This window comes from Lolium rigidum, chromosome 4 (genome assembly GCF_022539505.1).
Source record: "Lolium rigidum isolate FL_2022 chromosome 4, APGP_CSIRO_Lrig_0.1, whole genome shotgun sequence".
Taxonomy (NCBI): domain Eukaryota; kingdom Viridiplantae; phylum Streptophyta; class Magnoliopsida; order Poales; family Poaceae; genus Lolium; species Lolium rigidum.
This window is the reverse complement of record NC_061511.1, coordinates 16,705,613-16,731,118: the sequence shown is the minus strand read 5'-3', so window position 1 is coordinate 16,731,118 and position 25,506 is coordinate 16,705,613. Positions and strand designations below refer to the sequence as shown.

At 46.9% G+C, this 25,506-nt stretch overlaps 2 long non-coding RNA genes and 1 pseudogene across 4 annotated transcripts in view; 1 reads left to right on the top strand and 2 right to left on the bottom strand.

Annotated features, from left to right (window-relative positions):
* The window catches only part of LOC124706647, a 59,836-nt pseudogene that overhangs the window by 703 nt on the left and 33,627 nt on the right, over window positions 1-25,506 (bottom strand).
* Window positions 1-25,506, top strand: part of LOC124706648 — a 60,821-nt gene that overhangs the window by 4,453 nt on the left and 30,862 nt on the right. The window lies entirely within an intron of this gene.
* On the bottom strand, window positions 643-1,470 carry LOC124706649. The gene is made up of 4 exons (XR_007004509.1): window positions 1,360-1,470; window positions 1,189-1,235; window positions 924-1,011; window positions 643-686 (listed from the first exon to the last, which is right to left on the bottom strand). It is a non-coding gene; the product is annotated as an uncharacterized LOC124706649 (long non-coding RNA).

Genomic DNA, 25,506 nt, shown 5'->3' with positions numbered 1-25,506 from the left:
AAGCCAACACTAGATATTATCAAAGGAAAAAGTATTGTGGTGGAGGCTGGTCCTATACTGAAGCCTCCATCAGTCAAGAAGGGTCCCAATAAACCCTGGTCTAAACCACCTACTGGTTGGATCAAATTGTCAATTGACGGATCATTCCGTAAGGAAGATCGGATGGCTGGTCTGGGCATGGTCCTGCGTGATGAAGAAGGGCTGCCAATATTCTCGGCTTGCCAATTCCTGGAGGATTGCCAATCGCCAATGGAAGCTGAGTTACGCGCGTGTCTTCAAGGTATTGAACTGACTAGGCAGCACTCCCAACTGCCACTCATCATAGAGACGGATTGCTCCCAATTGGTTGTTGCGGTTTCTTCCCCAACCCACGACAGATCACCCTTTCTTCATTGGGTGAATGAGATTAAAAGTTTAGCTAGTATTTTGTGTCAATGTCGTTTTGTAAAGGTGGAACGCATACAGGTTAGGGTTAGTGATTTTCTTGCAAACTTGGCAAGATTACAACGCCAGTCTATGATATGGTTAGGTTCTGGACCTGAAGATGTCCTTCAGTTGCTAGAACTTGATCGCTCTGTAACCCCGCCTGTTTAATAAAGTTCCAGGTTTACCCGCAAAAAAAAAAAAAAAAAACTTGACATACTTTGCTAATCCTGCACACCCTGAAGGATCCGCTCCAAATTTGGCTGCACACAATGGCAGTAGAGCTTGAGAACTACAGATATTCACTGTGGCAATGCTAATACAAAAATAATATGATATCACACAACAAAAATTTATCACTTACAAACACTTAACAGTAGCTACAAACAATGTGTTGAGTACTTGAGTACAGATGTTGAAAGGTAAGGACCACATGCACTCTACACAGTAAGAAATTCATACCATGCAATTGTTTTGAAAAAGAGAACTAGAGTACCCACATTCTTCTCCACTTGTGTTGACTTGGACCAAGATCTTAAGAGGTTTTCTCCCCAAATCAGCTACCACTCGATCAAGACGATTAGCAATCTGAAAGAAGAAACATACAGATATAATTTTATCTCCACCAAGCAAGAGATACGATATGAGAAGGCAGACAAAATAATGCAGCTACTGATGACTGATTGCCTTAAAGGTTACTATTTCGTGAAACTAGGAGCAATTGCAGAGCAAACCACAAGAAAAAATATTAAGTTGATCATATACCTTCTCATCATCTACGCTCTCAACCATGTCAAGATTTGGCACACCAGCTGAAGGTCAACAAAAAAAAAAGGTTAGCTGAACAGAAAAACCTAAGCAACTGGTGGTCGATATTTGAGAGTTGAGAGTACTTATCTCCGGCAGAATAGCCAAACAAGAAATATGCGCACTGACCTAGGAGGGCTTTGGCTTTGTTGCTTTGCAGGTTCCCAATGAAATGCCACTCAATATCCTCGGAGAGCTGCAACGAGAAGAACACTTGCTTAGACAACTAAGCGATTTGAACTAGTACGAAGCACGCCCTTGTAAAATGCACAAGATTGAGTTGTGTTGCTGTTGCGCGGGGTCAAATCAAGAGTGAGCTGACCTCCGCAGCCCAAATGTTAATTACATATCGTGGAGGTTTCGTAACTACTGGATGGGTTTCATTAGCCATTCATGTTTCAGTCAGCAGTATATTCACACAACCAGGAAGGGGGGAAAGTTTCGAGCATTTTTCGTGGGGGAATAACCTGGGGGGCCTTGTCGATGAGCTCCTGCACGTAGTTCTCGCCGAAGCAGCGGTGGCCGGCGTCGTACACGCCGCGGATGACGCCCACGGGCTTCGTCTTGCTCACGGCCACCACGCGCACGGACTCCGGCGAGCGCCCCGACCGCGCCGCCGCCTGCTGCGCGCGCGACAGCACCGACCGGAGCGCGGCCGCCGCGCCCTCTACCGCCGCCACGGACGCCATCGCCGGCGCCGCTGATCCGCCGCCCTCCTCCGTGGCCGCTGCCGCCGTCGCCGTGGTTGGTGGGAGCCGCCGCCTGTGCGTTCAAGCCGTGCGGGTTGTGTGTGATTGATCTGTTTTCCCTGATCTATTTTATGAGGAAATGCAAATGGATTGCGGGATCATTCACAAGAAAGGATGAAGCCGCAACTGCCGCCGCATGTCAATTAAGCAGATTTTGCGGCAGCCGTATATGACAGACAGATAATGCCTCTCGCCGGTAGTGGCAGTTTGGTGTCAATGTCCATAGAGAAAAGCTGAGATAATTGCATCTGCTCAAGCAAACGGGAACAGTAGCGGAGTACAGGCAAAAGTTTCATCAACTAGTTTAGGGCATCTCGGGGCCTGTTCCAGCGGGGCAACGCAAAGTGACCGGGTCGTTCGCGGAGACGCAAACCTGGCTTAAATATGCGCCAGGTTTGCGTCTCCGCGGATGCTCGGCGGTCGCGGAATCTGTCCGCGTTGGGTACATCCGGCCCGGTCGGCAGTGACTAGGTAAGCAAAAGATTTTTTCATTACTATTAATTAGCCAAAAGGACTATCTTTACAGAGATGGTTAGTCGAGCTAACCTAAAACTACAACGGCCGTACCTACTCGCCGTCGCGCGGCCTACACCGGCCTCGGTTACTCGCAGTCGCGCGCGCCCTACTACCGGCCGCCGAAGGGCCGACGCCATCGTCGAAGCGGGAGCGCTCACGCACTCCGCGCGCCGCGCACGCCGGCCAACGGACATCTCGTCCCGCCGCCGCGCCGCTCGAGGGCCTCGGCCGTGCCGCCGTCCCACGGGGCCACCGCCTGGGCCTCCGCCACCTTGGCAGCCGCCGCCGCCTGGGCCTCCTCCTCCTCCGCCGCCGCCTGGACCGCCGCCGCCGCCCGCGCCTCCTCCTCCGCCTGGACTGCCGCCTGGATCGCCGCCATGTCGGCGACGAAGCGGGCCCTATCCCTAGCCGCCACCGCTTCGTCCCTGGCGGCGATGGCGGCCTCTAGCTCGCGGTTCTCCTACTCGACCCGCGCGGGAGAAGGGTCCCTACGCTGGAGCGAGTCCAGGTCGAAGCACATTAACCCCCAGCCATGGCCATCGCATAGCTGTGGGCTTCCTCCTCCGCCAGCCAAGCCTGACGGCGCTGGGCGTCCCCAGCCAGGGACTCGAAGGACGCGAGTAGAATCCGCTGGTCGCTGGCGCACTCGAAGCGCATGGGCACGGGGACATCGTCGTCCGCGATGTTGTGGATGACGGCGTCGGCCGGAGGGGCCGCGATGGCCGCCCGCGCTTCCGCGAGCTCGGCCCTGGGGTCGGCGAGCTCGGCCATGGCGTTGGCGATCTCCGCCCTGGTCGCCGCAAGGCGCCCTTCCGCGCGCTCTGCCGCCTCCGCCTCCGCGACCTCCGCCTCCGCCACCTCCAGGTCCAGCTGCTACGCCTCAACGCCGGCGGCGGCTACCTCGTCCTCCTCCTCCTCCGGGTGGAGCTAGCGGCACATGTGAACAACGTGCTCCCAATTCATGTGGTCGGCCATGGATGGATGGTAGCTTGAGGTGTGCCCGTCGCCCCGCCGGTGTCCACCATATATAGCCACGGCGGGGCGGGAAACGGCGTTGGCGCGCAGGGCATTTCCCGCGCGCGCGAAATGCCGGCGAAACTTGCCAATGTATTGGGCAAGCGCGGGAACGATCGTCGTCGCGCGGGAACGGTTAATCGCCGGCGGCAGTCCTTGACGGGACGTAAAACGCCATTAGCGACCTTGACGCTGTCCCCGGTAAAAAAATGCGTCGGCATCGTTGGAGGTACCCAAGACGCAAACGGTCGCCCTGAGCCACATCGCGTCCGTGGGCTGACGCAAACGGACATTTCGGACGTCCGAAATGCCGTCGGCCCGCTGGAGATGCCCTTACCAGATCAACCTGTATGACCCGGTAATTACCAGTGAAATGGATAAAAATAACCTAAAGGCAAAAGAAATTTGAAAAATAAACTTCCGGTGAAAACAAATTCACAATTAATGAATTGATCGATACGAATTCAATAGTCACAAAATGACGTAGTCTTTTCATTCATATAAACATCCATATTAAAGGTATTGTAATAATCCCTTAAAACAATTATGGATCACACAATCCATCAATATAACAGTAAAAGTCTAATTTCATTCATTCATATGAAAGTACAAATACAAATTTCAAGCTACAAGCTTCTCCCGCCTGTGATACATGAAGACATGAAGCTACAACCGGGGAAAACATGTACTTCTAACTCAATCATACATTTCTATTTCTATTTCACATTGCTACCTTAACGTACAGTTAACTACACCATATATCTATTTCCACATTCAACTCACATATGCACAAAAGTTAGCAAGATGTATACCGAGGCAATACAAAAAAAAAGTGAAACCGAATGACCACTTCATCTAACTTCAATAGATGGGAGCCAATACATACATTCACGTGCATACATTGCAAGCATATTTGGATGTGGTCATCCGTTCTTCACAGTTGAATACATCAAAAATGGAAAACAACATGTCAGGATCGCCCTATAAAATTATCATTGCATTCATGAAACACCTACATCATATAATAAACCTTTAATTACCTTTCAAATCATGAAATACACTATTTCACGTGAAAAGAATGATAAAAGCTCTCTGAGTCATCACTAAAAAGAATTCCGCCGCAACTCGCGGGGTATTATCTAGTTCACTAAGTGAACGAGCCAGGAGGAACCATGACCGATGGTGCCCAACACGGAGACCAAGCGTTCAAGGTCTCACTCAAGAATTATGCTTGCACATGTGCAAGGCCATTGTTGCTTCATCTCGTGTGATCGCATTTGCTAAAGGCGGCTCGCAAGCGACATGTGGAGTATAATGACTGTGTGATCGTGCACAACATGGTTATCGAGAGTGAGCGCGCTGATCTGACCTTTGATACTCAGGGGCCTCTTGTTGAAATTGATCACGCGAGGTGCCGAACGAGTTTGGAGCTTTTATCACCATGCATCAAACAATTCGTGATGAGCAAGTTCATCTCCAACTTCACGATGATCTAATGGAACATTTATGGAGGAGGAATGGAAACGCCAATTGATGTGTCTCTTGCACAATGAATTGGTTAATTTTATTTGCTTCACTTATTATAATAAATTACTAATTTTTGTGTGCAAGCTACTGAATTTATTTGCATCTAATTACTTGTAATAAAAAATATTGTTTTGAATTATGCAATTTAGACAAAAACAATATTTAGGGGCTCTATTAGGGAGGCGCTGGTGCAAGTGGTCACACCCCAAAAGGTGACAGTTCAGTCGGCGTCCCCTCAAATAGCCCTTCCGATGCAGTTTCCAAACGCCGTTTAGGAGCACCGGTGGGGATGCTCTTATTCCAACCTCGTCGGATACCTCCTTGCGGCAGCTAGCGAGTGTCTAAGCGATCAACAAACATCATACATTAGAACTACTAGGAAGCATTGGCGCAGCGGCATGCCGCGCCCGTAGGTGAAGAATAAAAGATGGCAACACTCAGTAATGGTTCATGGCTCACATGAGTGAAGCTACGTTATCTCAAGTTGAGTTTAATAAAATAAAGATGAGGTTTGGCATTAAAGCTAATGTATGATACACAAGAAAATCTGGTTATTGGCACGCCACGTCCTTGTGGTGATATCAATTGTGTTAAAAACATGTAGCATCAATTTTAGGTCTCCCATGCATGAATGCAGCTATTTAAAATTTAGGGTTTTTATCATTCATGCCACTATAACCAACGTGAATCTCAGATCTGTCATTTGACCGATGGAACCTCAATCTTGCTATTGCTCAGTTAAACACTCCTCAATTTTGCCATTTCACCATCTCCACCATTAGTCTGTAATCAGGTTTGCCGTCTGATGAGTGGAGGCAGATGGTAATGCATTTAGTATGTCAAAGGGGCAAGCATTCAACATTTAGAATTACAAACAAAGAGCCTGATAATGGTCTTTCTACAAAGGCACATCTCCACAAATTTCTACACTTGGCATACAAACTATTTTTGTTCATATGCATGAATTAATTTAGTCTGAATTTGATGAGTAAGAGACCGCCAATGAGAATGCTAGCACAATATCTATTGCTACCCTTGTAAAGTACTGACTAATGATATGACTCAAAGTCTGATAACAATTTAAAGGAGTTCTGCAAGGAAAATCTTGATGAAGGACTTGCAACAACTAAGGAGCGATGGGTTGCTTCTTCAATTGGCTCATCTCTCGCTCCACCCTCATGTCGGTGGGTAGATCCGGCCTCTTTCCCATTATTATTCCACGTTCGTAGGTGGAGGGAAATACCACAGAAGACACCATGATGTGGCATTTTGCGGGCAACTGGAGACACCATGGTGTGGTGAACTACTGGTTTGGATTTGTTAAAAGTGATGATAAGTAGGTCCCACCAATTAGTTAGATATAAAATAGAGAAATATTTGGAAAACCTGGAACGGTAAAATTGGTTATAAACTAACAGTGGAGATGACAGATTGGAAAAAAATGACGAGTGTTGTAAAGGAGCAGTGGAAAATTTGAGGTTTCAATTAAAAAAACTGAGATTCAAGTCGATCATAGTGGCAAAACTGATTATACACTAGCGGTGGACATGATAGAATGGCAAAACCGATGAGTGTTGTAAGTGAGCAATGGCAAAATTGAGATTTCCATCGGTCAAATGGCAAATTTGAGATTCACGTTGGTCATAGTGGCAGAAATGATAAAAACACTAAAATTTATCATTTTGTGTTTTTGGAAAATCCATTGTTGAATTTAAAGTTTGAGTGGATTGGTTGGGGTGACTAAAAGGTTTGACTTGCATACGATATTTGGTGGAATGAGACGGGTTTATGCATGGCTGAGAAGTAGAGACTACAAAAAAAATCACCAACTCGCGGTTAATAATTCTTGTAGTAAGCCGATATGTTTAAATTTTGGTTGGTAAATCTGTGTGAATTTTGTGATCGGATGAATTTCTAGCCTCTAATCTTTTGTTTTAGTTTGTCAAAAGGCAAAATAAACTGTAATTTTTTTCTCTTTTTCCCGGGCACCCCAAGCATTGTATTGAGAAATAACAATGGTGGTTAAGGACTAATTTTTTTTTAAATTTATTTATGTGCTGTTTATTCTTCTTTGGTGCAGAGCAACAATAGCAATAATAAATAAATATAAGTATAAAAAATTACAACACTGGTACAACACAGTTATTGGGTTTTATTTCAAGTGAACACACACATATTGGGCTTTATTTTAAGTGACCACACCCGAATATCCAGTTGACGCACACACAGTTGCATAAGCATCACATTCACACGACTCACGTAATTCCTCAAAGAAAAAAATCTGTCTTCTAGCAAAATTCCTCTCAACTAGCACAGTGGCCCTCGCAAATGCGAGGGCGTCGTCTTTAAAGTACACATTTGGTGTTACCCTTCTTTCTACAAAATATTAAAATCCACACTATGATTTAGAAAATAATATGGCTCTGTAGTCAAGACCTCAAGGGCACATTAAATAAGTGAGATGTTAAAATGTTTTTTTTATTGATACGGCAAGATTATCTATGGCATCTTTTAAGCACCTTTGAATACAACCATCGCCTGCCGGCTTGTAGGTTTCGGCACTTAAATGTATTTATTTCTTTTCTTTTTGAAAATGTTGAAAGTATAGAGATGGTAAACCTAGAGGGGGGGGGGGGGTGAATAGGTTTCTACAAATTTTAATTCTTTCTTTGCAATATTAGGCTTTGCGGAATATAAAGATGAGCCTAATGCAAACTAGGTGAAACAACCTATATGAGGATATAACTAACTCGAGCACGAAGGCTCTCACAGGCAGTTAAATCACAAGTAAGGAGTTCGGTTAGAGATAACCGATAGCACGCGGAGACGAGGATGTATTCCCGTGTTCCCTTGCTTTGCAACAAGGTACGTCACGTTTGGAGGAGTGGAGCTCCCACGAAGGATTCCCCGCGCCACGAAGGCTCACCCTATTCTCCGGAGCCTATCCCACGAAGGAATAGCTCACTCACTTGTGGTAGACTTTGAGGTAGCCTCCAAACCTTCACAATCTTGCCCGGAGCAAATCCACAGCCCGGATGCTTCCGGACTCCTCTTGCCTACCTAGGGTTTCCAAGGAACCCTAGGAAGCAAGCTTCTCAATGAATACAAGGGGGAATGAGATTTGGCTTGGTAGAACGGTAGATCGGGTCCTCCTCTAATGATTCCCCGGAGGGATTTGAGTTTGGGTGGAGGAGGAGGGAGATCTGAGGCTTTTGGTGTTTCTAGCAATGGAGTAAGAGAGAGAGCTCAAGAACAGCTTGTAGTGTAGTGCCTAACTGTTCAGAGGTAGGAGAAGACCTATTTATAGTGTTCTTCGAAATACGGCCGTTGGTCACTTGCCACATCGGCCAGATTCTTCGAGAAACCCGGTCGACCGGATTTGGCGCCGGACAGAGCCGGTCCACAGCCCGGTCGGACCGGGCCTCGGACCGGACCGGCCGGTTTCCAACCGGAGCTGGGACCGGGTCTTGACCGGGCAGGCTTCGGAGCTTCGTGGATGGCGTCCGGATGTCACGAGCGCAGAGTCCGGTTCGCGACCGGGCCGCTCGGTCTGGTGCCCGGTCAGACCGGGCCATGGACCGGAGCAGCCGGTCCGAAACCGGGCTGGTGACCGGACGCAGACGGAGGGCTTGCCTTCTTTACTGGAACTTGCCCGGATGGCACCGGTTCTGGGTCCGGTTGGTGACCGGGCTGTCCGGTGCCAGGGCCGGTCCGACCGGATCTGTGACCGGCGCGGCTCTGAAAAGCTTGCTGATTTTTCGTCGAATTGGGGGGTCTCCCGTTGCCTTTTGTTCCATTGCTACACCATCATACCTCTTTGGCTAATACCTGAAAGTCATCTTGTAGACATGTATTAGACCAAATACTCTAGCACGGTGTCATAGATACCAAAATAATGGATAAGGGTAAAATACCCTTACAATCTCCCCCTTTTGGTATACGATGACAAACCGAGCTAGAGTTACATATAGATATTATGATAAGCTCTAAACCTTGATTCCATATAAGATATTACGACAGACTCCCCCATAATGTGTGCACTTGGAGAATTTGCGTTTGAATGCAAAGTGCACCATTTGTGGAATATGAGAAGCTCCCCCAATATCTTTAGGAAACAAGCATGGTATGGACAAGTATAACAACATATATAAGCATAAAGCATGATTATCCTAACATAGAGTAGCACACATAATAGTCGTCCATACATATCCATACATGAACTATTCAAAGTAGCAAATGGTTCTTGAGAAATCAAAGCAAATACGCACAAGCCATATAAAATCCAAATAAAGCAACTCCCATGGCTTGTGACAACGAAAGAACCCCGTAATTCTAGACTCTACTCTCTTCTCCCCCTTTGGCATCGGAACACCAAAAAGGCGAAGAAAAAAAGGAGAGATGCTAGCGTCCCATCAATAGAAATGGGGCCCCGCGGATGGAGAGTTGCCATCACCATCCCCATCGTCATCCTCTTCATCGTCATCCTCTTCATCATCATCCTCATTACCTTCATCCTCTTCATCATCATCATCAGCAGGAGGTGCACGAGCAGATCTAGGAGGAGGACCACCAAAGTACAGGGAAGGATCAAAGTTCTGGAACATCTCATCAGAAAGAAGAGGCATCTCCCAGTTTGGTGCGTGGACAGGCTCCAACTCAGGGCCAGGAGGAGGGATAGGTGCATTGCTAGCAGCCATGAACTCATTTTGGCGCCTTCTTGTCTCTTGGTTCAAAGAAAGACTTTGATGTGCAACATCATTTGTATTTTTGCACATCTGCCATAAGCTAGAGAAGAACCGTGAGACACCATGCTGTGGGCGACTAGAGAAGCTGGAGCTAGCATGGTCATGGCGTGCCTTGGACCGGCGCTCGAAGGCATCATTTCGAGAACATCCGGGCTATCACCTTGGGCAGGTACTTTGAAAGCTTCCATCCTGACCCGCTCACCTTGAGTATTGAAAGGTGCGGGCACAACCTTGTTGATGAGCAGCTGAACGTACTGGGCAAGATTAGGAGTCAACCTCTCGCGAACACAGCGCCGTAACTCACAGTAGATGAGATCACAGCCATCAATAAGTTGCCGGTGCTCAGGGTGACAGTAGTACATCAAGTTCAGATGATATGCACGGCATTCACTTGTATCGCCGGACTTGCTGATGAGAGTCTCACGGAATAGCTTGGCAAGTAAGAGGTAGGAGTAGTACATCCCAGAGATGGTGGGAGGTCCAGGTGTGGGTTCCGCGGATAGCAAACGGCAATGTCCCCACGGTTGAACTTCCGCTGAGAATATATCTTGAAACCGAAGCACGCCCTCCACCAAACCCCAAAGCTTCACAGAAATCAAGATAGTTGCAAGTGTATTTCTGTTTGCCAGTCATCCAAGTCATAGTCCGAGCTGCATCATCATGGAAAAAGACTGTGCAGTGAAACTGTCTCACCAAGGTTGGACAATAGCACCCATCAGTAGGTGTCAAGCACATAAGATCATACAACCCCATCCGCCTCAAGGTCGCAACCACAAAGCGAAACTTGGTGGCTTCATACATTCCAATGACATCCTTGATGGCCTTGGGCATAACAATGGTGCCTTTCTTCATGTGCTCGCGGGAGTTATAGAAGTCATCCCACATGACTTGCTCGTGTGTTGGTCCGGAAAAATTGATCTCCCCCTGTGTAAGTGGGTTCCTCAAAGCGATAGGGGTTGGACTCTCTGAGTCTTCTCCATGCCCCAATATGTACATCACCAACATGGAAATCTGGCAGTACCTCATCACCATCCTGTGCTGCATGTTTATCTTTCCTCTTATTGGCAGATGTCTTGGTCCGGCCTCCAGTTGAGCTGCCACCCGTAGTCTGAGGAGCACGACCAGTAGAGCGCCGTGGTGGAACCCCTGAGCGCCTCCCTCGCTTGGCAACAGTGCCATGGTCCGCATCAGTCCATTCATCACCTGTGAATCAGCAAAATAGGGCGAGGATAGCAAAGAGGTAAGTGTACATGTCATCAGCATATATGAGGAAGCCAAAAGCATAGCCTATATTCAAGTGTTTCGACGAGATCATGCGAAAAAGCTGGGCGAGCCGGCGCAGGGGCCGGTCCGACCGGACGACAGACCGGACGTGCCGGTTGGCCATCCGGTTGACCGGGCTCTGCGCCGGACCAGCCGGTCGAGAGGCCGGTTGACCGGGCTGTAGACCGGGTCATGCTGAGTTGTGATGTTTGCCCAGAAATTCGACACAAAATCATGCAAAAACTCACAAACTTGAACATAGATTATACCAGGAGAGTGAACAATGTGCATAGGAGGGGTGTGACACTCTAGGTGGCATGAGGACTTACTAACCCTAACCCTAACCCTAACTTTTCTCAACTTTCCACAAAAATTGGCAATGTGAGAGGGGAAAGCAAGAGGGAGAGGGATAGGGAGAAAGATTTACCCGAAGACATCGTCCTCTTTGCCCAAGTGAGCAAGAAGAACTCGTGAAGAAGGCTTAAGTACCAAATCCCCAAGATCTCCCAAAATAACTTGAGGGAGACCAAATCCTTTGGTGAAGAGGCTTGAGAGATCCCGATCTATGGTTGTGTGAAGTTTGGGGAGAATCTAGTGGTGGGAAGTGCCTAGGGCGTGGTGGAGATGGTGGAGGCGGCGGCCATGGAGGTTTGAGAGGTGGGGGATAATGAGGAAGAAGATCCCCAAGGGGTATCCTCTCCAAAACATAACAGCACGCACGGCCGGTCGGGCGCCCGGTCGACCGGGCCAGTGACCGGACGATCCGGCGCACAGGCCGGTCCGACCGGGCCAGTGACCGGCCAGAGTCAATTTTCCCAAAAAATGTGTCATTTTGCCTCGTTTTGCCCCTATTCTTTGTGTAAATGTGTGTGAGTGCTCAAATGATGACATGTACATATAGATAGATAGATGATGATGAGATGAGCATAGACATGGGGTTGGAAAACACAAAGTTCTCTAGGCATACCCATTGGAGTGAAAATGCAAACAAGATACAAATAGCTACAATGGGCATGATTCGAAGTATATCAAGAATCATAAGAGCATTTTGAAATAGTTTTTGCAATAAGATCATTTGGCCTTATATAGTCAAATCAAGTTGTAATGAAGGCTCAATGAGGGGCGGGGGATTACTCCCCCTATGTGAAAGCGCAAATGTCATGAGACCTCGAAGAGACATGCTTGGGTCCATATAATGACATTGGGTCTATTTATGTTGCACACATAGGTATGCATCATACCAAGATATGGTAGAATGACTATCCCCATATGTGCTATGCCTCTAAGCTAGATAGCAAGATAGATGCAAGAATATAGTGCAAGAAGTTAATCAATCCAAGTTTTTAGGATCAAGAATACCAAGTTCTCCTCTCAAGTTAACAAAGCGGGCTTCATCCAAAGGCTTAGTGAAAATATCCGCCAATTGGTAGGTTGTTCCCACATGAGTGAGATCAATATCCTTATTGGCAACATGATCACGTAGGAAGTGATGGCGAATGTCAATATGTTTGGTGCGACAATGTTGAACCGGGTTGTTGGCGATCTTTATTGCACTTTCATTGTCACAAAGAAGAGGCACCGTACCAAGAGACACACCATAGTCTTTCAAGGTTTGCTTCATCCATAACAATTGAGTGCAACAAGATGCCGCGGATATGTATTCGGCTTCGGCGGTGGATAGGGCGGTGGAGTTTTGTTTCTTGGATGACCAACTCACCAATGACCGGCCAATAAATTGGCAAGCCCCGGAGGTAGACTTCCGATCAACCTTATCACCGGCCCAATCGGAATCCGAATAGCCAATGAGTTCAAAGGTTGACCCCTTTGGATACCATAGCCCGAGAGTAGGAGTGAGAACAAGGTATCTTAGTATCCGTTTGACCGCCACTAAATGGCTCTCCTTGGGAGCGGATTGAAAACGAGCACACATCCCTACACTTAGCATGATATCCGGCCTAGAGGCACAAAGGTAGAGCAAGGATCCTATCATGGAGCGGTATACCTTTATGTCCACATCCTTCTCACCGTCACATGAACCAAGTTGCCCCTTTACGGGCATGGGTGTCTTCATTGGACTTGCATTGGTCATGTTGAATTTCTTGAGCATGTCCTTCACATACTTTTCTTGAGAGATGAAGGTGCCTTTTGCAAGTTGCCTCACTTGGAAGCCTAGAAAGAACTTCAACTCTCCCATCATGGACATCTCAAATTTCCTAGTCATCAATAGCTCAAAAGCTTTGTTATGATTGGGGTTAGTTCCACCAAAAATAATATCATCAACATATATTTGACATATAAAGAGGCCACCCCCTTTAACCCGCTTGGTGAAAAGGGTGGAATCGACCGTACCCATGCAAAACCCATCATGTAGTAAGAAATCCCTAAGGAACTCATACCAAGCACGTGGAGCTTGCTTGAGACCGTAGAGTGCCTTATGGAGTAAATACACGTGGTTGGGTCGGCGTGGGTCCTCGAAACCCGGGGGTTGAGCCACATATGTGGTTTCTTTTAGGGGACCATTCAAAAATGCACTTTTCACATCCATTTGATATAGTTTGAAATTGTGGAAAGATGCAAATGCAAGCAAAAGACGAATAGCTTCAAGACGGGCTACCGGCGCAAAGGTATCCTCAAAATCCATACCTTCTATTTGGGCAAACCCTTGCGCCACTAACCTTGCTTTGTTTCGTATAACAATGCCATTCTCATCTTGCTTGTTCTTGAATACCCATTTGGTCCCAATGACATTGATGCGATGATCCTTGGGTCTCTCAACTAGAGACCATACTTCATTACGACTGAAACACTCCAATTCTTCTTGCATGGCAATTACCCAATCCGGATCAACCAAGGCTTCATGTACCTTAAGTGGTTCAAAACTAGACACAAAAGCATGATGTTGACAATAAGTGATAAGTAATGCATGGTGTCTACGAGTTACCACTCCTCTTGAGATGCTACCAAGGACTTGATCCACTTTCATGTCACTTGCCCTTGTAGCGGCCTTGATCTTCCGAACGGTTCCTTCATGATCAATGAATTCATCTCTTGCTAGTACTTGATCATGAGGGACCACTTGAGCTTGATCATGAGTTGAGGATGTTTCTTGATCGTCATCATGATCTTGCTCCATGGAATGAGGATCTTCTTCTTGTTCTTCGGATTGAGACTCATCTTGAGTGGAGGGTGGTTCTTGAGTTGCACTTGATGGTTCGGCTTGAGTTGAGCTAGGCTCCACTTGTGGCGTGCTTGAGACATCTACTCCATCATCTTGATCATCATTATGAACCTCCATGGGCCGGATGTGTCCAATGCCCATATGCTTGATGGCACTAGATGGATCAACATCATTACTCGCAACACATGGAACAACTTGCTCCACTTGGGAGCCATTATCCTCCAAGAACACCACGTCACAAGATACTTCAATAGTCCCGGAGGACCGGTTGTAGTATCTATAGGCATGAGAGTTCTCCGCATATCCAACAAATATACCCTCTATGGTTCTAGTTTCAAATTTACCGAGCTTTCCTTTGTTGTTCTTAACAAGGCATTTGCATCCAAAGACACGAATATACATGACATTAGGCTTGTTACCGAGTAAGGAGCTCGTATGGGGTTTTGTTGTGGAGGGGACTGGAGAAAGAGCCGGTTGGAGTAGTGGACGGCCGTAGAGATGGCTTCTCCCCAAAAGTTGTGAGGTGAGTTGAATTCACTCAACATGGTTCTTGCCATCTCAATGATAGTCCGGTTCTTCCTTTCAACAACACCGTTTTGTTGAGGGGTGTATGGCGCCGAAAACTCATGCTTGATGCCCTCATCATCCACAAACTCTTGCATAGTGTAGTTCTTGAACTCGGTGCCATTGTCGGTCCTAATCGCCTTGATCTCGGATTCATACATACGTTGAGCTTTCTTGGCGAAGGTGATGAACTCTCTATGGGTCTCGTCCTTAGACTTAAGGAGAAAGACCCAAGAATATCTTGAGTAGTCATCAACAATGACAAGTCCATACTTGCTCCCACCAAGAGTATCATAATGTGATGGCCCAAAGAGGTCCAAATGAAGGAGCTCCAAAGGCCTAGATGTGGTAACAATACTCTTGATGGGATGCTTCTTCTTGAGTTGCTTTCCGGCTACACATGCACTGCAAACACGATCTTTTTCAAAAGAAACACCGGTTAGTCCCACAATATGCTCACCCTTTAGGAGTTGTTTAAGATTCCTCATGTTAACATGACCAAGGCGGCGATGCCACAACCATCCTTCGTCATGCTTGGCCGCCATTAGGCATGTGGAGAAGGAGGGGCTCTCTTTCTAGAGGTCAACCACGTAAAGGTTGTTCTCCACATATCCAACAAGGACCAATTTGAGATTGTCACTCCTAAAGACTTGCACATAATATTTAGTGAAATATGAATTGTAACCGGCATCGGCAAGATGATATATAGAAAGTAAGTTATAGCCAAGATGTTCAACAAGCATAACCGTCTCAAGGCACAAGTCCTTAGAGATTGCTACCTTGCCATACCCAAGTACCTTTCCCTTTGAGTTGTCACCAAAGGTAATGCTTGACTTCTTGTTGATATCTTCAATGAATTGATCAAGCACACCTTTTCCTCCGGTCATATGATTGGTGCATCCACTATCAAACACCCATTTTGGACCACCGGAGGAATACCCCTACAAAATCAAGTAGAGGATTTAGGAACCCATCGATTAATGGGTTCCTTTGTAATGGCAACAATATCTTTTGGTACCCAAATTGAGTACTCTCTATAAGCATAGCAATTAGGAGGGCCAACATAGTTAGCATAGACATCACCATAATAATCAACAAATAATGCATAGTGATCATTTGGCCCCGTGCGGTCACCACTAGTGGCTTTGCCCTTTGAGGCTTTGCCATTGTTAGTGACCTTCTTGTTCTTATCTTGAGCGGGTTTCTCCTTCTTGTAGTTGTTCTTCTTGTGGGACTTGGGGACATATCCAAGTCCATACTTTTGATTGTTTGACCTTTGCTTACTCAAGAGGTCATCCAATCCCATCTTGTTCTTGGCGGTGGTGAACTTTGCAAGTTCCTTTGTTAGCCTAACATTTTCCTCAAGAATAGATGCTTGCTCACAAGAAGATTCATTAGGATGATAGTCAAGACCATATTTGGTCACCAAGGACTCAAGATATGCATTGGTCTCAACATGCAAAGAAAGTTCCTCTTGTAAACGAATATGTTCCTCAACAAGTTTAGCATGCTCACTAGTAAAGGAAATGGAGGAACAAGCAAGCTTTTCAACATCAATGGGATCCTTCATTGATCCAAGAGCCCTTTTGTAGGATTCTTGAAGTAAATCATGGTTCTCTCCAAGTTTCTTGAGCTCATCCTTGACAAGCTTGTTAGCTCTTTCAAGGTGGTCAAGATCCCTAGTGAGAGAAGCATGAGCAACTTCAAGTTCCTCCTTTGAGGCATTGAGCTCTTGGGTCAATAATTGAGCCCTATCAATAGTTTCTAGGTCCTTAACTTTATCAAGTTCATAAGTTTCAATTTGTTGCTTAAGGCCTTGAGATATGCACCTTTCGGTTTTTAGCTCTTGTCTTAGGAGATTGTATCTCCGTTCCTTCTCATTCAATTGATATTCTAATTCCTCAATGGACTCATCCTTTTCTTTGAGTGAGTCCATCAAGAAATCAAACTTGACAAGAGCTTCACCACGAAGGGTGCATCTAACATCATAGAGTTCCTTAAGCATAATTAATTCTTCTTGATCTTCGTTTTCATCATCAAGAACACTAGATAGGGAAGGTGGAGGTTCCATTACCTTGGTTTCCCTTGCCATAAGACAAGAGCCAATGATTGGAGAGGAGGGAGAGTCATCGGAGTCATCATCTTGAGTTGTTCTTGCCATGAAGGAAGAGCCAACATCATTCTCCGTGGAGTAATCTTTGGAGTAGTCATATGTGAAGAGTGACCCGGGCTTAGAATAAGCTAAACCGGCCACTCCGGCCTCCTTCTCCTCATCTTCCTCTTCTTCATCGGACAAGTACTCGGCCCCAACAAAAGCTCTTCCCTTGTTCTTCTTGTACCGATCGTTGATTGGGTTCGGCTTCAATCTTGGCTTGACCCCTTTGATGAACTTTGGCTTGTCTACCCTTTTCTCATAAGGGCACTCATTTGCAAAGTGGTTATCTTCATCACAATTGTAGCAAGTTCTCTTCTTCTTCTTGTCATTGAGGAACATTGGGAGCTGTGCCTTGTACTTCTTGGCAAAGAAGGCAAAGTCGGTAGTGATGTCACTAGTTGAAGTCATCTCTTCATCTTCTTCAATTTCATAGTCTTCTTTGCTTCCATGGTCGGCTCTAGCTTTGAGAGCAAGGTTGTGTGACGCTTCATGGTTGTGTGAGGCTTCATCAACACGGTTCATTGCCTTGAGCCTCTTTCCGGCTTTGGCCATGCTTTCATTGGCGGCCACATAGGAGACTAGATCATCGGAGTTGAGATCGGCACTCTTGGTCATGATTTGCAAGTTGAGTCCAAGGTTGGTGTCTTCTTGTTTGACGGCAATCATAGCAATGACCTTGGATTTTATAAAGGCTTCGTTCATCTCGAATCCGTCATTGTACTTCTCAGCACCAAGTCCCTTGACCCTTACTTTCAGAGCACCAAGCCTAGCATAGGCATCGAATACGGATTCTCCATCTCGAATCATGAACCGGTAGGCCTCTTGCTTTGCGGTCTCATAGAGAGCTGATTGGATCAAATCGGTTCCCTCTTGGAGTACTACGATCCGATCCCACAACTCTTTAGCGGAGACAATGTCATCGACTTGATCAAGAAGCTTGCGGTTGATGCCACTTCTAATCTTGTCACATGCGGATGCATTGAGTTGACGGTTGTAGAACTCGGTGGACGTCAACCGAGTAGGATCTTGTGGCTCCCGATGTCCATGAACAATGAGCTCCCATAGCTCCACACTCTGCACTGCGAATATGAGATTCCATAGCAGATTTCCAATGTGGAAAGTGAGTTCCATCGTAATGGGGAACAGTCCCACTATGGTTTATATGAGGCATGGGTGAAGTGTTTCTGGGATAGTCATGGTTAACATCATGGTAGGTTTCCTTAGAGGCCGAAGCCCCACTAGAAGTTCCACCCGCAGTTAGGTTCTTAAGCATGGCGATCATTTCGATCATTTGGTTTTGTAGCTCATCCTCCTTTTTCTTCTTCTCGGCATCATATGCCAAGAATCTAGATTTCATCTCTTTAACCGAAAGGTTAGAGTCGTCATCTAGACCCTCGAAGAGTTTATCCATCTCACTCTTAAGGCGGTGAAGCCCTTAATAAGAGTCCAGAGCTCCGATACCAATTGAAAGTATAGAGATGGTAAACCTAGAGGGGGGGTGAATAGGTTTCTACAAATTTTAATTCTTTCTTTGCAATATTAGGCTTTGCGGAATATAAAGATGAGCCTAATGCAAACTAGGTGAAGCAACCTATATGAGGATACAACTAACTCGAGCACGAAGGCTCTCACAGAGCGATTAAATCACAAGTAAGGAGTTCGGTTAGAGATAACCGATAGCATGCGGAGACGAGGATGTATTCCCGTGTTCCCTTGCTTTGCAACAAGGTACGTCACGTTTGGAGGAGTGGAGGTCCCACGAAGGATTCCCCGCGCCACGAAGGCTCACCCTATTCTCCGGAGCCTATCCCACGAAGGAATAACTCACTCACTTGTGGTAGACTTTGAGGTAGCCTCCAAACCTTCACAATCTTGCCCGGAGCAAATCCACGGCCCGGATGCTTCCGGACTCCTCTTGCCTACCTAGGGTTTCCAAGGAACCCTAGGAAGCAAGCTTCTCAATGAATACAAGGGGGAATGAGATTTGGCTTGGTAGAACGGTAGATCGGGTCCTCCTCTAATGATTCCCCGAGGGATTTGAGTTTGGGTGGAGGAGGAGGGAGATCCGAGGCTTTTGGTGTTTCTAGCAATGGAGTAAGAGAGAGAGAGCTCAAGAACAGCTTGTAGTGTAGTGCCTAACTGTTCAGAGGTAGGAGAAGACCTATTTATAGTGTTCTTCGAAATACGGCCGTTGGTCACTTGCCACATCAGCAGATTCTTCGAGAAACCCGGTCGACCGGATTTGGCGCCGGACAGGCCGGTCCACAGCCCGGTCAGACCGGGCCTCAGACCGGGCCGGCCGGTTTCCAACCGGAGCTGGGACCGGGTCTTGACCGGGCAGAGCTTCGAGCTTGCTCGGATGGCGTCCGGATGTCACAGGCGCAGAGTCCGGTTGCTGACCGGGCCGCTCGGTCTGGTGCCCGGTCAGACCGGGCCATGGACCGGAGCAGCCGGTCCGAAACCGGGCTGGTGACCGGACGCAGACGGAGGGCTTGCCTTCTTTACTGGAACTTGCCCGGATGGCACCGGTTCTGGGTCCGGTTGGTGACCGGGCTGTCCGGTGCCAGGGCCGGTCCGACCGGATCTGTGACCGGCCGGGCTCTGAAAAGCTTGCTGATTTTTCGTCGAATTGGGGGGGTCTCCCGTTGCCTTTTGTTCCATTGCTACACCATCATACCTCTTTGGCTAATACCTGAAAGTCATCTTGTAGACATGTATTAGACCAAATACTCTAGCACGGTATCATAGATACCAAAATAATGGATAAGGGTAAAATACCCTTACAAATGTCTCGTCTCATATTTTTTAGAATAAATTGTCATCAGGTGTCCAAGCTAAACAGGTCCATTGACACTAAGAACTTGACTGAAGAGTAAGTAGTACTTTAGGGTGCTTACAAAATATGTTAGATTAATGAATTGTACGATAAAACAAAATAAAACTATGACGACTTAGCGGAATTGTTTTAACAAACTATGAGCTACAGAATGTCGAATGGAGTGACTTGAACTTATCTACATTCGCAAGTATCTAGATATATATTAGTGTGTAAATAATATGTATTTTTTCGAAAAGAATATTATTTGCATCAGTGCAACACCTGCTGCTTTTCGTTTGAGCAAAGTTTTCCAAAGTAAAATGCATGTTGTAATGTGTTGTGTGTTGAAGACGTTTACATGAGCTGTTTACGTGATTAACCTTGGATATATATTTTACATCTCATCTATTATTTACAGATTGAACTGTTTAAATAATTTAGGTAAAATGGATTAACCTTTGTTCTTTCTGTGTCCATATAGAACACGTCTATATTTGGCACCGGCTCTTCTTTAACATGTATTTGGCACTTATTTCATAGATGCAAATGCATGAAACAAAATTACTTTACCCTACAACATGTGACTAATGATGTATGCTCGGTGAATTAGAACTTGTACACTACTACAATTCAATCGTGTAGCGACGACTTTTAGATACAACTGTTCAAATAATAATAATGGTATGGACTAACGTGGTGCATAACTAAGCTGAAATCAGACCCTAATGTCCAATCGCTCAAAATTAGGAATGCTAATTTTGTTGTTGAAGGTTCCACTATGTCCAAAGATGTGTGAAACTTCGAACATGGTAGAAAGATTTATGCTGAACAACCTTGATGATCAGTCAAATTTGGCTTTTTCTATACATACATATTATTAATTTTGAATTCTATTATTTTTTGTACTCATCAGTTTTGTATTAGTCAGCTTCATGTACGACCAGCACGAGCGACCTGCCACGGTCGCCCGTCTTACCTAACTATATAACTTCTATTTAATTTTAAGTTGGATAGACTAAACGGTAAATCAGACAACATATTTTAGGGTGTAATATTTAGCGGATCCACCGGAAAACTATTATACCGGGCAAATGTTATAGGAATTCACATAATTAGCTTAAATTTTAGATAATTTTACACAAAAAATTCCAATTTATTTGGCAAACCTCAGGGTGTATCTTAGTTGGTATTTACATTAACTGTATTTACCGATGCCCGTTAACACAATTTACAATCCAAGATCGGTGTGGTAGTATTATATGCATACATAGGATGTCTAAGACGCATGGACCACCGGCATTGCGAGATGGATCCCTATTTTCACCCATATTTCATGGCGTATCGCTGATCCATCAGGATAAGAGATGTTTCACTCGGACAATATTTCCGGAAACCGAAAACTGCAATGCTGGACAAAAGTTGCCGGTATTCAAATAATTAGCTCAAATTTAAATAATTTTGATAAATTTATAAATTCATTTGACAAATCTCGGATGGTATTATAACCAGTATTTCCGTAAACTATATTTACCGATGCTCACCGGTATTCTTTTGCTACTAAGAAGGAAAAAAACCCGGTCTGAAATATGTGTTGATATGCTATATGATTTGAACATCAATATATACACTCTAGCCTCACGGTCGGTCAACTTTGGGCTAACATAAATGCATGATCTCTTTTGTTTTAAACGGACTCACCTAGAGTCCTATTAACACACGAATGTCTTTTGGAGATCAGATTTGATCTTCCTGTGCACGTTAGTTTTTTTTTTAACCGAACAGCTTTTGGTCATCATAGTGCACGATCCACCACCAGAACGGGTGTCCTGTCACATTCGACCGCGTTACGTAACTATATAATTCTATTTAATCCTAGCCGTAAATTATTAATCTGACTGACCAAATATTTTAGATGATGTGGATTAACTTGGTGCCTCAAAAAAACACCCTTATTTTGCTTTTAGTATATAATAGATAGATAGATAGATTCCGTTCTTCCTCGCACCGTTCGCGATGAACCCTTGCAACCAACCGGCCGCCATATCCATGGCCGGCGGTTTGTCGACCAGCATTGCCGACCCCCCTACCGCCATAGATGCTGCCAGTGGACCGGAGCCGTGACCGCCTGCAAGCGTGGCTATGTCTATCTGACTGGGATCCAATGTGTAGCTTTGGGGAAACTGCTTTGCGGCCTCGCGGGCGGGGAAAACCGGGCTCGGCCGCCGGCCGGAGGTCTGTGGGTCTATCATTCTCTCGTTGCGGCTGCTGCGGGAAAGATAGGGAAGCGACCCGATGAACAAAATTGCGCCAGCGGGCTCCTCCGCCCCTCTCCGGCGGCGCCCTCCGCTCCCCCGCGACCCCTCCTCGATGGTGGCCGCCGCCAGCGGCGCACGGCGGGTCGTCCTCTAGCAGACAGTAGTAGCCATCGAGCTCCAGGCCGCTCTCTACCATCGGACTCTAACAGGTAACCATCTTCGCTATTTTGCTGTTTGTTGTGATGTGTTATGCAGCCGAGTAAACTGTGTTGTGTGCTGTCCAGTATAACCTTCCTTATGAATTTCAATGGTCAGTGCATAAGTGTTCGGACCTACAGAAGTGTTCAGATTTTTCCCACTATATGATTTGCCATTCTCTTTCATAATTTGTCCTTGTTATACATCAGTTATGTGTTCACTTTTCAGCTGTTGTTTGCCCACTGAACTGCAAGTCTGCAACTGGCAAGTGCTAACTGAATCAATGTATTATAGTCGTGCAGTTGTGTTAGAGCATCACTAGTAGAGCCCTCAAACTCTCAAACCCTCAAACCAGTTTAAGGATTGAGAATGGGCATTTTTTAGCACTTATAAGGGTTGAAAAACAGGGGCAAATACTAGAACCCTCAAACCCTTAAAAGTGAGGATTGACGGCAAAGACTAGAACTCTCAAACCCTTAAAAACATTCATGATATATCACAATTGTTCATAGGTAGACATCGACATTGACACTAGGTAGACACTGACATCGACATTGCCACTAGGTAGACACTGACATCGACACTAGGTAGATAGTTACTAGGTAGACACTGACACCATCTAGGGTTTATCCCAGAAGTCCTCATCGAAATCGGAGCTGTCGCCATCCTCCGCGGCCTTCTTGGCGGCTTCCTCCGCGGCATCCTCGGCCTCCATCTCCGCGACCATCTTGTCGTACCAATCGGGATCCTCCGCGGCCTTCTTGGCGGCTTCCTCCGCGGCATCCTCCGCCTCCATCTCCACGACCAGCTTATCGATACAATCGGGATCCTCGTCGTCGGAGCTATCGTCAACTACGATAGTGGGACGCGGCGCCAAGGATGAAGACGGTCGAGAGGCGGCCGCCGCAGCTCGCTTCACCGCCAGTTGCGCGTAGAACTCGAGCTCCTCTGCGACGTGCTGCGGATGCGCCGCACGGAAGGCGGCCATTTCCGCCTCATTGCGGTTCCGGATGGACATCCGCATGTATTCCCGGCGGACAGCGCGCTCCTCGGCGCGGGTAACGATGCTGAACGGCGGCGCCACGAACTCGGCGGCCGCGAGGTTGTCGACCTCGAAAAAGTTCCGCGGCCCGGCGCCGCCGTCGTAGCGCCACACCATGACATTGTACGCGCGGGCGGCGAGTTCGGCCGAGTCGAACGTCCCGAGCCAAAACCGCTCGCCGCCGCGCGTGATCTCGGCGGCGTACTGGCCGGAGAGGCGGAGCCGCACGCCGTGTCAGCCGGTGGACGAGCGCGGCAGGGCGCGGCGGCATCTCCACCGCAGGCTCGGGGAGGCGGGGCGGCAGGGGGAGGCGGGGCGGCTCGGGGCGGCAGGGGGAGGTGTGAGAGGCGGGCGGCGGCGCGGCTCGGGAGGTGCGGGAGGCGGGCGGCGGCGCGGAGGCGGGCGGCGGGTGGCGGGGAGGCGCGGATCCGGGGGCGGGGATCTCGCGGCGGCGGCAGGGGTCGAGGGGAGGCGGGCGGCGGCCGGAATCGCGGCGGGAGGCGGGCGGTGGTGCGGAGGCGGGAGGTTGGGAGGGGAAATTCCCCTCCCGCGCGACGAGGAAGAGGAGTGCGGGTTGGGGGCTGTTTGGCCTCCCCAACCCCTACTTCTACAGGTTGAAAATGGGTTTGAATGTTGGGCCTTTAAAAAAAATTTAGGGTTCGGGGGTTTAGGGGTTCTAGTCTACGCGTTTTTTCCTCTCACAAACTGTAAAAAAACAGTTATTTTTGAGAGTTTGAGGGTTTGAGGGCTCTACTAGTGATGCTCCTGAAGCCTACGGAACCGTTCAGATTTTGCTTATATAATTTGTCATTCCCTTCTATAATCGGTCCTTGTTGTACATCAGTTATATGTTAACTTTTCAGCTGTTGTTTGCCCATTGTACTGCAAGTATGCAACTACTAATTGCTAACTTAATAGCATGCAGCTGTCTGGCTGAAGCAATTCGCTTGGATTGTTGTTGTCTGATGGAGGGGATCGGATTGGAGCACTGTTGTCTGTCGGAGGGGTTCGGAGGGAGACGGAGGGGGCCGTTGGCAGCTACCGGCAGCATCAACACTCCATCAAGGCAGGGCCGCAGGGCATCGCAAGCCATCAGAGGGGGGCGTTGCTGCCCTTTTCTCCAGTTGCAGGCTTGCAGCCGCCAGAGGTTCCCCTCCCTTGGATGGATGGTGGATAAAGGGGGTAAGGCGCTCTTGTCAAGTCACTGATCCCAGTCCATGGGTATCACCACTTATCCACCAGAGTACACCAACATCGACTACCTTCGGCTATTGGTTAGCGGGCGGCACCACCTGCAGGTACGGCGCCATGTCCTCATGTTGCTGTCCCCCGATTACGTGTGACCTCCATTTGTGATCGCTCATCTACTTCTCTTATTTCTTCATTTCACAACATCTTTGTTGAATCTGATAGAATTATCTTAGCTACCATTATTTGTGACTTATTCTAATTTTGTATCACTTAGTTATAGATCTGGGCTTTTAGTTACCAGCTAAGGTGGTGCTAGTTCAGCTATGGTATGATAGAATTATCTTAGCTACCATAAATTGTGACTTTTTCTTCAAACAACTTAATTTTAAATCTGGGTAGCTGATGTGTTGCTAGATCATCTATTATCACCCTAAGCATAAAAATTTCTCTTTTTTTGTGGGTGGTTGATCACCTCACCATTTCTTTGATCATGGTAGATGTCTGGGCAAGTAGTACAAAGTTGATAATCATCTTGTGCGCCCAACTACGGTGCTGATAGTCTGTAATAACTCACTAATGCATGGTTGCTCTGTCAGCTAGAAGCATAGCCTGCAAACCTCCTTCCTTCGTTTCTGGTTTTCATTCACTGGACAATAGCAACCAATTTGATATGGATATGGATACATTCATACATATGCAAAGTGCAAACTTTGTTAACCAGATATTTCCGATCGTAGCTTTTCTGCCCTGGAATCCTAACTTGTCAATGGGATAAAAAGGTTCACTTTGCTAAAACATCTTAGCAAGACATGCTGTTAGCAGAAACCAATAGACTGGTGGAGTGGAGATGCTTGTTTGGTACACTGACCGGCCAGCTGTCCCAAGGCAACCGAGGGGCAACACCCTGCTTTATAGTGTGCACAAAAAGAAGAGAGGTTGACATACCTGTGGTGGATGGTTCGCTCTGCTGCATGCCCTTTAGGTTGGTCATGATGCTTCTCATGATTTCAAGCGTTGCTGCCTGTACTCCCTGCCAATGGATTTTCCCATATCGATTGGAT